Source organism: Miniopterus natalensis, chromosome 13 (genome assembly GCF_054644295.1).
Source record: "Miniopterus natalensis isolate mMinNat1 chromosome 13, mMinNat1.hap1, whole genome shotgun sequence".
Classification (NCBI taxonomy): domain Eukaryota; kingdom Metazoa; phylum Chordata; class Mammalia; order Chiroptera; family Miniopteridae; genus Miniopterus; species Miniopterus natalensis.
The window spans coordinates 65,529,813-65,543,099 of NC_142093.1; positions in this window are offsets into that span (position 1 = coordinate 65,529,813).

The window sequence follows — 13,287 nt, forward strand, 5'->3', positions numbered from 1 at the left end:
GCTAGGGTTAGAGATCCAGATACGGTTCCGATTTGACGTAGGGTTAGGGTTAGGTGGAGGGCTAGGGTTAGAGATCCGGTTAGTGTTCCGATTGGACCTAGGGTTAGGGTTATGTGTAGGGCTAGGGTTAGAGATCCAGTTAGGGTTCCGATTGCACCTAGGGTTAGGGTTATGTTGAGGGGTAGGGTAAGAGATCTGGTTAGGGTTCCGATTGGACCTAGGGTTAGGGTTATTTTGAGGGCTAGGGTTAGAGATCCGGTTAGGGTTCCGATTGGACCTAGGGTTAGGGTTATGTTGAGGGCTAGGGTTAGAGATCCGGTTAGGGTTCCGATTGGAGCTAGGGTTAGGGTTATGTTGAGGGCTAGGGTTAGAGATCCGGTTAGGGTTACGATTGGACCTAGGGTTAGGGTTATGTGTAGGGCTAGGTTTAGAGATTCGCTTAGGGTTCCGATTGGACCTAGGGTTAGGGTTATGTATAGGGCTAGGTTTAGAGATCCGGTTAGGGTTACGATTAGACCTATTGTTAGGGTTATGTTCAGGGCTAGGTTTAGAGATCCGGTTAGGGTTACGATTGGACCTAGGGTTAGGGGTATGTTGAGGGCTAGGGTTAGAGAACCGGTTAGGGTTCCTATTGGACCTAGGGTTAGGGCTATGTTGAGGGCTAGGGTTACAGATCCGGTTAGGGTTCCGATTGGACCTAGTGTTAGGGTTATGTTGAGGGCTAGGGTTAGAGATCCGGTTAGGGTTACGATTGGACCCAGGGTTAGGGTTATGATGAGGGCTAGGGTTAGAGATCCGGATAGGGTTCCGATTGGACCTAGGGTTAGTGTTATGTTGAGGGCTAGGGTTTGAGATCCGGTTAGGGTTCCGAATCGACTTAGGGTTACGGTTATATTGAGCGCTAGGGTTAGAGATCCGGATAGGGTTCCGATTGGACGTAGAGTTAGGGTTATGTGTAGGGCTAGGGTTAGAGATCCGGTTAGGGTTCCGATTGGACCTAGGGTTAGGGTTATGTTGAGGGGTAGGGTTAGAGATCCGGTTACGGTTCCGATTGGCCCTAGGCTTAGGGTTATGTTGAGGGCTAATGTTAGAGATCCGGTTGGGTTTCCGATTGGACCTAGGTTTAGGGTTATGTTGAGGGCTAGGGTTAGAGATCCGGTTACGGTTCCGATTGGACGTAGGGTTAGGGCTATGTTGAGGCCTAGGGTTAGAGATCCGGTTAGGGTTCCGATTGGACCTAGGGTTAGGGTTATGTGTAGGGCTAGGGTTCGAGATCCGGTTAGGATTACGACTAGACCTAGGGTTAGAGTTTTGTTGAGGTCTAGGTTTAGAGATCCGGTTAGGGATACGATTGGACCTAGGGTTAGGGTTATGTGTAGGGCTAGGGTTAGAGATCCAGTTAGGGTTCCGATTGCACCTAGGGTTAGGGTTATTTTGAGGGCTAGGTTTAGAGATCCGGTTAGGGTTCCGATTGGACCTAGGGTTAGGGTTATGTTGAGGGCTAGGGTTAGAGATCCGGTTGGGGTTCCGATTGGAGCTAGGGTTAGGGTTATGTTGAGGGTTAGGGTTAGAGATCTGGATAGGGTTCCGATTGGACCTAGGGTTAGGGTTATATTGAGGGCTAGGGTTAGAGATCCGGTTGGGTTTCCGATTGGACCTAGGTTTAGGGTTATGTTGAGGGCAAGGGTTTGAGATCCGGTTAGGGTTCCGAATCGACCTAGGGTTACGGTTATGTGGAGGGCTAGGGTTAGAGATCCGGTTAGTGTTCCGATTGGACCTAGGGTTAGGGTTATGTGTAGGGCTAGGGTTAGAGATCCAGTTAGGGTTCCGATTGCACCTAGGGTTAGGGTTATGTTGAGGGGTAGGGTTAGAGATCCGGTTAGGGTTCCGATTGGAGCTAGGGTTAGGGTTATATTGAGGGCTAGGGTTAGAGATCCGGTTAGGGTTCCGATTGGACCTAGGGTTAGGGTTATGTTGAGGGCTAGGGTTAGAGATCCGGTTAGGGTTCGGATTGGAGCTAGGGTTAGGGTTATGTTGAGGGCTAGGGTTAGAGATCCTGTTAGGGTTCCGATTGGAGCTAGGGTTAGGGTTATGTTGAGGGCTAGGGTTAGAGCTACGGTTAGGGTTACGATTGGACCTAGGGTTAGGGTTATGATGAGGGCTACGGTTAGAGATCCGGTTAGGGTTACGATTGGACCTAGGGTTAGGGTTATGTTGAGGGCTAGGGTTAGAGAACCGGTTAGGGTTCCGAATCGACCTAGGGTTAGGGATATGTTGAGGGTTAGGTTTAGAGATCTGGTTAGGGTTCCGATTGGACCTAGGGTTAGGGTTATGTGTAGGGCTAGGGTTAGAGATTCGCTTAGGGTTCCGATTGGACCTAGGGTTAGGGTTATGTATAGGGCTAGGTTTAGCGATTCGCTTAGGGTTCCGATTGGACCTACGGTTAGGGTTATGTGTAGGGCTAGGGTTAGAGATTCGCTTAGGGTTCCGATTGGACCTAGGGTTAGGGTTATGTATAGGGCTAGGTTTAGAGATCCGGTTAGGGTTACGATTAGACCTATTGTTAGGGTTATGTTCAGGGCTAGGTTTAGAGATCCGGTTAGGGTTACGATTGGACCTAGGGTTAGGGGTATGTTGAGGGCTAGGGTTAGAGAACCGGTTAGGGTTCCTATTGGACCTAGGGTTAGGGTTATGTTGAGGGCTAGAATTAGAGATCCGGTTAGGGTTACGATTGGACCTAGGGTTAGGGTTATGTTGAGGGCTAGGGTTAGAGAACCGGTTAGGGTTCCGAATCGACCTAGGGTTAGGGATATGTTGAGGGTTAGGTTTAGAGATCTGGTTCGGGTTCCGATTGGACCTAGGGTTAGGGTTATGTGTAGGGCTAGGGTTAGAGATTCGGTTAGGGTTCTTATTGGACCTAGGGTTAGGGTTATGTTGAGGGCTAGGGTTAGAGATCCGGTTAGGGTTCCGATTGGACCTAGGGTTAGTGTTATATTGAGGGATAGGGTTAGAGATCCGGTTAGGGTTCCGATTGGACCTAGGGTTAGGGTTATGTTGAGGGCTTGGGTTAGAGATCCGGTTATGGTTCCGATTGGAGCTAGGGTTAGGGTTATGTTGAGGGCTAGGGTTAGAGATACGGTTAGGGTTACGATTGGACCTAGGGTTAGGGTTATGTTGAGGGCTAGGGTTAGAGATCCGGTTAGGGTTCCTATTGGACCTAGGGTTAGGGCTATGTTGAAGGCTATGGTTAGAGATCCGGTTACGGTTCCGATTGGACCTAGGGTTAGGGTTATGTTGAGGGCTAGGGTTAGAGATCCGGTTAGGGTTACGATTGGACCTAGGGTTAGGGTTATGTTGAGGGCTAGGGTTAGAGAACCGGTTAGGGTTCCGAATCGACCTAGGGTTAGGGATATTTTGAGGGTTAGGTTAGAGATCTGGTTAGGGTTCCGATTGGACCTAGGGTTAGGGTTATGTGTAGGGCTAGGGTTAGAGATTCGGTTAGGGTTCTTATTGGACCTAGGGTTAGGGTTATGTTGAGGGCTAGGGTTAGAGATCCGGTTAGGGTTCCGATTGGACCTAGGGTTAGGGTTATATTGAGGGCTAGGGTTAGAGATCCGGTTAGGGTTCCGATTGGACCTAGGGTTAGGGTTATATTGAGGGCTAGGGTTAGAGATCCGGTTAGGGTTCCGATTGGACCTAGGGTTAGGGTTATGTTGAGGGCTAGGGTTAGAGATCCGGCTATGGTTCCGATTGGACCTAGGGTTAGGGTTATGTTGAGGGCTAGGGTTAGATATCCGGTTGGGTTTCCGATTGGACCTAGGGTTAGGGTTATGATGAGGGCTAGGGTTAGAGATCCGGATAGGGTTCCGATTGGACCTAGGGTTAGGGTTATGTTGAGGGCAAGGGTTTGAGATCCGGTTAGGGTTCCGAATCGACCTAGGGTTACGGTTATGTGGAGGGCTAGGGTTAGAGATCCGGTTAGTGTTCCGATTGGACCTAGGGTTAGGGTTATGTGTAGGGCTAGGGTTAGAGATCCAGTTAGGGTTCCGATTGCACCTAGGGTTAGGGTTATGTTGAGGGGTAGGGTAAGAGATCTGGTTAGGGTTCCGATTGGACCTAGGGTTAGGGTTATTTTGAGGGCTAGGGTTAGAGATCCGGTTAGGGTTCCGATTGGACCTAGGGTTAGGGTTATGTTGAGGGCTAGGGTTAGAGATCCGGTTAGGGTTCCGATTGGAGCTAGGGTTAGCGTTATGTTGAAGGCTAGGGTTAGAGATCCGGTTAGGGTTACGATTGGACCTAGGGTTAGGGTTATGTGTAGGGCTAGGGTTAGAGATTCGCTTAGGGTTCCGATTGGACCTAGGGTTAGGGTTATGTATAGGGCTAGGTTTAGAGATCCGGTTAGGGTTACGATTAGACCTATTGTTAGGGTTATGTTCAGGGCTAGGTTTAGAGATCCGGTTAGGGTTCCGATTGGACCTAGGGTTAGGGGTATGTTGAGGGCTAGGGTTAGAGAACCGGTTAGGGTTCCTATTGGACCTAGGGTTAGGGCTATGTTGAGGGCTAGGGTTACAGATCCGGTTAGGGTTCCGATTGGACCTAGGGTTAGGGAAATGTTGAGGGCTAGGTTTAGAGATCCGGTTACGGTTACGATTGGACCCAGGGTTAGGGTTATGATGAGGGCTAGGGTTAGAGATCCGGATAGGGTTCCGATTGGACCTAGGGTTAGTGTTATGTTGAGGGCTAGGGTTTGAGATCCGGTTAGGGTTCCGAATCGACTTAGGGTTACGGTTATATTGAGCGCTAGGGTTAGAGATCCGGATAGGGTTCCGATTGGACGTAGAGTTAGGGTTATGTGTAGGGCTAGGGTTAGAGATCCGGTTAGGGTTCCGATTGGACCTAAGGTTAGGGTTATGTTGAGGGGTAGGGTTAGAGATCCGGTTACGGTTCCGATTGGCCTTAGGCTGAGGGTTATGTTGAGGGCTAATGTTAGAGATCCGGTTGGGTTTCCGATTGGACCTAGGGTTAGGGTTATGTTGAGGGCTAGGGTTAGAGATCCGGTTACGGTTCCGATTGGACGTAGGGTTAGGGCTATGTTGAGGCCTAGGGTTAGAGATCCGGTTAGGGTTCCGATTGGACCTAGGGTTAGGGTTATGTGTAGGGCTAGGGTTCGAGATCCGGTTAGGATTACGACTAGACCTAGGGTTAGAGTTTTGTTGAGGTCTAGGTTTAGAGATCCGGTTAGGGATACGATTGGACCTAGGGTTAGGGTTATGTGTAGGGCTAGGGTTAGAGATCCAGTTAGGGTTCCGATTGCACCTAGGGTTAGGGTTATTTTGAGGGCTAGGTTTAGAGATCCGGTTAGGGTTCGGATTGGACCTAGGGTTAGGGTTATGTTGAGGGCTAGAGATAGAGATCCGGTTGGGGTTCCGATTGGAGCTAGGGTTAGGGTTATGTTGAGGGCTAGGGTTAGAGATCTGGATAGGGTTCCGATTGGACCTAGGGTTAGGGTTATATTGAGGGCTAGGGTTAGAGATCCGGTTGGGTTTCCGATTGGACCTAGGGTTAGGGTTATGATCAGAGCTAGGGTTAGAGATCCGGATAGGGTTCCGATTGGACCTAGGTTTAGGGTTATGTTGAGGGCAAGGGTTTGAGATCCGGTTAGGGTTCCGAATCGACCTAGGGTTACGGTTATGTGGAGGGCTAGGGTTAGAGATCCGGTTAGTGTTCCGATTGGACCTAGGGTTAGGGTTATGTGTAGGGCTAGGGTTAGAGATCCAGTTAGGGTTCCGATTGCACTTAGGGTTAGGGTTATGTTGAGGGGTAGGGTTAGAGATCCGGTTAGGGTTCCGATTGGAGCTAGGGTTAGGGTTATGTTGAGGGCTAGGGTTAGAGATCCGGTTAGGGTTCCGATTGGACCTAGGGTTAGGGTTATGTTGAGGGCTAGGGTTAGATATCCGGTTAGGGTTCGGATTGGAGCTAGGGTTAGGGTTATGTTGAGGGCTAGGGTTAGAGATCCTGTTAGGGTTCCGATTGGAGCTAGGGTTAGGGTTATGTTGAGGGCTAGGGTTAGAGCTACGGTTAGGGTTACGATTGGACCTAGGGTTAGGGTTATGATGAGGGCTACGGTTAGAGATCCGGTTAGGGTTACGATTGGACCTAGGGTTAGGGTTATGTTGAGGGCTAGGGTTAGAGAACCGGTTAGGGTTCCGAATCGACCTAGGGTTAGGGATACGTTGAGGGTTAGGTTTAGAGATCTGGTTAGGGTTCCGATTGGACCTAGGGTTAGGGTTATGTGTAGGGCTAGGGTTAGAGATTCGGTTAGGGTTCTTATTGGACCTAGGGTTAGGGTTATGTTGAGGGCTAGGGTTAGAGATCCGGTTAGGGTTCCGATTGGACCTAGGGTTAGGGTTATATTGAGGGCTAGGGTTAGAGATCCGGTTAGGGTTCAGATTGGACCTAGGGTTAGGGTTATGTTGAGGGCTTGGGTTAAAGATCCGGTTATGGTTCCGATTGGAGCTAGGGTTAGGGTTATGTTGAGGGTTACGGTTAGAGATCCGGTTAGGGTTACGATTGGACCTAGGGTTAGGGTTATGATGAGGGCTAGGGTTAGAGATCCGGATAGGGTTCCAATTGGACCTAGGGTTAGGGTTATGTTGAGGGCTAGGGTTTGAGATCCGGTTAGGGTTCCGAATCGACCTAGGGTTACGGTTATGTTGAGGGCTAGGGTTAGAGATCCGGTTAGGGTTCCGATTAGACCTAGGGTTAGGGTTATGTTGAGGGCTATGGTTAGAGATCCGGTTAGGGTTCCGATTGGACCTAGGGTTAGGGTTATGTTGAGGGCTAGAGTTAGAGATCCGGTTAGGGTTACGATTGGACCTAGGGTTAGGGTTATGTTGAGGGCTAGGGTTAGAGAACCGGTTAGGGTTCCGAATCGACCTAGGGTTAGGGATATGTTGAGGGTTAGGTTTAGAGATCTGGTTCGGGTTCCGATTGGACCTAGGGTTAGGGTTATGTGTAGGGCTAGGGTTAGAGATTCGGTTAGGGTTCTTATTGGACCTAGGGTTAGGGTTATGTTGAGGGCTAGGGTTAGAGATCCGGTTAGGGTTCCGATTGGACCTAGGGTTAGTGTTATATTGAGGGCTAGGGTTAGAGATGCGGTTAGGGTTCCGATTGGACCTAGGGTTAGGGTTATGTTGAGGGCTTGGGTTAGAGATCCGGTTATGGTTCCGATTGGAGCTAGGGTTAGGGTTATGTTGAGGGCTAGGGTTAGAGATACGGTTAGGGTTACGATTGGACCTAGGGTTAGGGTTATGTTGAGGGCTAGGGTTAGAGATCCGGTTAGGGTTCCTATTGGACCTAGGGTTAGGGCTATGTTGAAGGCTATGGTTAGAGATCCGGTTAGGGTTCCGATTGGACCTAGGGTTAGGGTTATGTTGAGGGCTAGGGTTAGAGATCCGGTTAGGGTTACGATTGGACCTAGGGTTAGGGTTATGTTGAGGGCTAGGGTTAGAGAACCGGTTAGGGTTCCGAATCGACCTAGGGTTAGGGATATTTTGAGGGTTAGGTTAGAGATCTGGTTAGGGTTCCGATTGGACCTAGGGTTAGGGTTATGTGTAGGGCTAGGGTTAGAGATTCGGTTAGGGTTCTTATTGGACCTAGGGTTAGGGTTATGTTGAGGGCTAGGGTTAGAGATCCGGTTAGGGTTCCGATTGGACCTAGGGTTAGGGTTATATTGAGGGCTAGGGTTAGAGATCCGGTTAGGGTTCCGATTGGACCTAGGGTTAGGGTTATATTGAGGGCTAGGGTTAGAGATCCGGTTAGGGTTCCGATTGGACCTAGGGTTAGGGTTATGTTGAGGGCTAGGGTTAGAGATCCGGCTATGGTTCCGATTGGACCTAGGGTTAGGGTTATGTTGAGGGCTAGGGTTAGATATCCGGTTGGGTTTCCGATTGGACCTAGGGTTAGGGTTATGATGAGGGCTAGGGTTAGAGATCCGGATAGGGTTCCGATTGGACCTAGGGTTAGGGTTATGTTGAGGGCAAGGGTTTGAGATCCGGTTAGGGTTCCGAATCGACCTAGGGTTACGGTTATGTGGAGGGCTAGGGTTAGAGATCCGGTTAGTGTTCCGATTGGACCTAGGGTTAGGGTTATGTGTAGGGCTAGGGTTAGAGATCCAGTTAGGGTTCCGATTGCACCTAGGGTTAGGGTTATGTTGAGGGGTAGGGTAAGAGATCTGGTTAGGGTTCCGATTGGACCTAGGGTTAGGGTTATTTTGAGGGCTAGGGTTAGAGATCCGGTTAGGGTTCCGATTGGACCTAGGGTTAGGGTTATGTTGAGGGCTAGGGTTAGAGATCCGGTTAGGGTTCCGATTGGAGCTAGGGTTAGCGTTATGTTGAGGGCTAGGGTTAGAGATCCGGTTAGGGTTACGATTGGACCTAGGGTTAGGGTTATGTGTAGGGCTAGGGTTAGAGATTCGCTTAGGGTTCCGATTGGACCTAGGGTTAGGGTTATGTATAGGGCTAGGTTTAGAGATCCGGTTAGGGTTACGATTAGACCTATTGTTAGGGTTATGTTCAGGGCTAGGTTTAGAGATCCGGTTAGGGTTCCGATTGGACCTAGGGTTAGGGGTATGTTGAGGGCTAGGGTTAGAGAACCGGTTAGGGTTCCTATTGGACCTAGGGTTAGGGCTATGTTGAGGGCTAGGGTTACAGATCCGGTTAGGGTTCCGATTGGACCTAGGGTTAGGGAAATGTTGAGGGCTAGGTTTAGAGATCCGGTTACGGTTACGATTGGACCCAGGGTTAGGGTTATGATGAGGGCTAGGGTTAGAGATCCGGATAGGGTTCCGATTGGACCTAGGGTTAGTGTTATGTTGAGGGCTAGGGTTTGAGATCCGGTTAGGGTTCCGAATCGACTTAGGGTTACGGTTATATTGAGCGCTAGGGTTAGAGATCCGGATAGGGTTCCGATTGGACGTAGAGTTAGGGTTATGTGTAGGGCTAGGGTTAGAGATCCGGTTAGGGTTCCGATTGGACCTAAGGTTAGGGTTATGTTGAGGGGTAGGGTTAGAGATCCGGTTACGGTTCCGATTGGCCCTAGGCTGAGGGTTATGTTGAGGGCTAATGTTAGAGATCCGGTTGGGTTTCCGATTGGACCTAGGGTTAGGGTTATGTTGAGGGCTAGGGTTAGAGATCCGGTTACGGTTCCGATTGGACGTAGGGTTAGGGCTATGTTGAGGCCTAGGGTTAGAGATCCGGTTAGGGTTCCGATTGGACCTAGGGTTAGGTTTATGTGTAGGGCTAGGGTTCGAGATCCGGTTAGGATTACGACTAGACCTAGGGTTAGAGTTTTGTTGAGGTCTAGGTTTAGAGATCCGGTTAGGGATACGATTGGACCTAGGGTTAGGGTTATGTGTAGGGCTAGGGTTAGAGATCCAGTTAGGGTTCCGATTGCACCTAGGGTTAGGGTTATTTTGAGGGCTAGGTTTAGAGATCCGGTTAGGGTTCCGATTGGACCTAGGGTTAGGGTTATGTTGAGGGCTAGGGTTAGAGATCCGGTTGGGGTTCCGATTGGAGCTAGGGTTAGGGTTATGTTGAGGGCTAGGGTTAGAGATCTGGATAGGGTTCCGATTGGACCTAGGGTTAGGGTTATATTGAGGGCTAGGGTTAGAGATCCGGTTGGGTTTCCGATTGGACCTAGGGTTAGGGTTATGATCAGAGCTAGGGTTAGAGATCCGGATAGGGTTCCGATTGGACCTAGGTTTAGGGTTATGTTGAGGGCAAGGGTTTGAGATCCGGTTAGGGTTCCGAATCGACCTAGGGTTACGGTTATGTGGAGGGCTAGGGTTAGAGATCCGGTTAGTGTTCCGATTGGACCTAGGGTTAGGGTTATGTGTAGGGCTAGGGTTAGAGATCCAGTTAGGGTTCCGATTGCACCTAGGGTTAGGGTTATGTTGAGGGGTAGGGTTAGAGATCCGGTTAGGGTTCCGATTGGAGCTAGGGTTAGGGTTATGTTGAGGGCTAGGGTTAGAGATCCGGTTAGGGTTCCGATTGGACCTAGGGTTAGGGTTATGTTGAGGGCTAGGGTTAGATATCCGGTTAGGGTTCGGATTGGAGCTAGGGTTAGGGTTATGTTGAGGGCTAGGGTTAGAGATCCTGTTAGGGTTCCGATTGGAGCTAGGGTTAGGGTTATGTTGAGGGCTAGGGTTAGAGCTACGGTTAGGGTTACGATTGGACCTAGGGTTAGGGTTATGATGAGGGCTACGGTTAGAGATCCGGTTAGGGTTACGATTGGACCTAGGGTTAGGGTTATGTTGAGGGCTAGGGTTAGAGAACCGGTTAGGGTTCCGAATCGACCTAGGGTTAGGGATATGTTGAGGGTTAGGTTTAGAGATCTGGTTAGGGTTCCGATTGGACCTAGGGTTAGGGTTATGTGTAGGGCTAGGGTTAGAGATTCGGTTAGGGTTCTTATTGGACCTAGGGTTAGGGTTATGTTGAGGGCTAGGGTTAGAGATCCGGTTAGGGTTCCGATTGGACCTAGGGTTAGGGTTATATTGAGGGCTAGGGTTAGAAATCCGGTTAGGGTTCAGATTGGACCTAGGGTTAGGGTTATGTTGAGGGCTTGGGTTAAAGATCCGGTTATGGTTCCGATTGGAGCTAGGGTTAGGGTTATGTTGAGGGTTACGGTTAGAGATCCGGTTAGGGTTACGATTGGACCTAGGGTTAGGGTTATGATGAGGGCTAGGGTTAGAGATCCGGATAGGGTTCCAATTGGACCTAGGGTTAGGGTTATGTTGAGGGCTAGGGTTTGAGATCCGGTTAGGGTTCCGAATCGACCTAGGGTTACGGTTATGTTGAGGGCTAGGGTTAGAGATCCGGTTAGGGTTCCGATTAGACCTAGGGTTAGGGTTATGTGTAGGGCTAGGGTTAGAGATCCTGTTAGGGTTCCGATTGCACCTAGGGTTAGGGTTATGTTGAGGGGTAGGGTAAGAGATCCGGTTAGGGTTCCGTTTGGACCTAGGGTTAGGGTTATGTCGAGGGCTAGGGTTAGAGATCTGGTTTGGGTTCCGATTGGAGCTAGGGTTATGGTTATGTTGAGAGCTAGGATTAGAGATCCGGTTAGGGTTCCGATTGGACCTAGGGTTAGGGTTATGTTGAGGGCTAGGGTTAGAGAACCAGTTAGGGTTCCGATTGGAACTAGAGTTAGGGCTATGTTGAGGGCTAGGTTTAGAGATCCGGTTAGGGTTCCGAATCGACCTAGGGTTAGGGATATGTTGAGGGTTGGGTTTAGAGATCTGGTTAGGGTTCCGATTGGACCTAGGGTTAGGGTTATGTTGAAGGCTGGTTAGAGAACCGGTTAGGGTTCCGAATCGACCTAGGGTTAGGGATATGTTGAGGGTTAGGTTTAGAGATCTGGTTAGGGTTCCGATTGGACCTAGGGTTAGGGTTATGTGTAGGGCTAGGGTTAGAGATTCGGTTAGGGTTCCGATTGGACCTAGGGTTAGGGTTATGTTGATGGCTAGGGTTAGAGATCCGGTTAGGTTTCCGATTGGACCTAGGGTTAGGGTTATATTGAGGGCTAGGGTTAGAGATCCGGTTAGGGTTCCGATTGGACCTAGGGTTAGGGTTATGTTCAGGGCTAGGGTTAGAGATCCGGTTATGGTTCCGATTGGAGCTAGGGTTAGAGTTATGATGAGGGCTAGGGTTAGAGATCCGGATAGGGTTCCGATTGGACCTAGGGTTAGTGTTATGTTGAGGGCTAGGGTTTGAGATCCGGTTAGGGTTCCGAATCGACCTAGGGTTACGGTTATGTTGAGGGCTAGGGTTAGAGATCCGTTTAGGGTTCCGATTGGACCTAGGGTTAGGGTTATGTTCAGGGCTAGGGTTAGAGATCCGGTTAGGGTTACGATTGGACCTAGGGTTAGGATTATGATGAGGGCTAGGGTTAGAGATCCGGTTAGGGTTACGATTGGACCTAGGGTTAGGGTTATGTTCAGGGCTAGGGTTAGAGATCCAGATACGGTTCCGATTTGACGTAGGGTTAGGGTTAGGTGGAGGGCTAGGGTTAGAGATCCGGTTAGTGTTCCGATTGGACCTAGGGTTAGGGTTATGTGTAGGGCTAGGGTTAGAGATCCAGTTAGGGTTCCGATTGCACCTAGGGTTAGGGTTATGTTGAGGGGTAGGGTAAGAGATCTGGTTAGGGTTCCGATTGGACCTAGGGTTAGGGTTATTTTGAGGGCTAGGGTTAGAGATCCGGTTAGGGTTCCGATTGGACCTAGGGTTAGGGTTATGTTGAGGGCTAGGGTTAGAGATCCGGTTAGGGTTCCGATTGGAGCTAGGGTTAGGGTTATGTTGAGGGCTAGGGTTAGAGATCCGGTTAGGGTTACGATTGGACCTAGGGTTAGGGTTATGTGTAGGGCTAGGTTTAGAGATTCGCTTAGGGTTCCGATTGGACCTAGGGTTAGGGTTATGTATAGGGCTAGGTTTAGAGATCCGGTTAGGGTTACGATTAGACCTATTGTTAGGGTTATGTTCAGGGCTAGGTTTAGAGATCCGGTTAGGGTTACGATTGGACCTAGGGTTAGGGGTATGTTGAGGGCTAGGGTTAGAGAACCGGTTAGGGTTCCTATTGGACCTAGGGTTAGGGCTATGTTGAGGGCTAGGGTTACAGATCCGGTTAGGGTTCCGATTGGACCTAGGGTTAGGGTTATGTTGAGGGCTAGGGTTAGAGATCCGGTTAGGGTTACGATTGGACCCAGGGTTAGGGTTATGATGAGGGCTAGGGTTAGAGATCCGGATAGGGTTCCGATTGGACCTAGGGTTAGTGTTATGTTGAGGGCTAGGGTTTGAGATCCGGTTAAGGTTCCGAATCGACTTAGGGTTACGGTTATATTGAGCGCTAGGGTTAGAGATCCGGATAGGGTTCCGATTGGACGTAGAGTTAGGGTTATGTGTAGGGCTAGGGTTAGAGATCCGGTTAGGGTTCCGATTGGACCTAGGGTTAGGGTTATGTTGAGGGGTAGGGTTAGAGATCCGGTTACGGTTCCGATTGGCCCTAGGCTTAGGGTTATGTTGAGGGCTAATGTTAGAGATCCGGTTGGGTTTCCGATTGGACCTAGGTTTAGGGTTATGTTGAGGGCTAGGGTTAGAGATCCGGTTACGGTTCCGATTGGACGTAGGGTTAGGGCTATGTTGAGGCCTAGGGTTAGAGATCCGGTTAGGGTTCCGATTGGACCTAGGGTTAGGGTTATGTGTAGGGCTAGGGTTCGAGATCCGGTTAGGATTACGA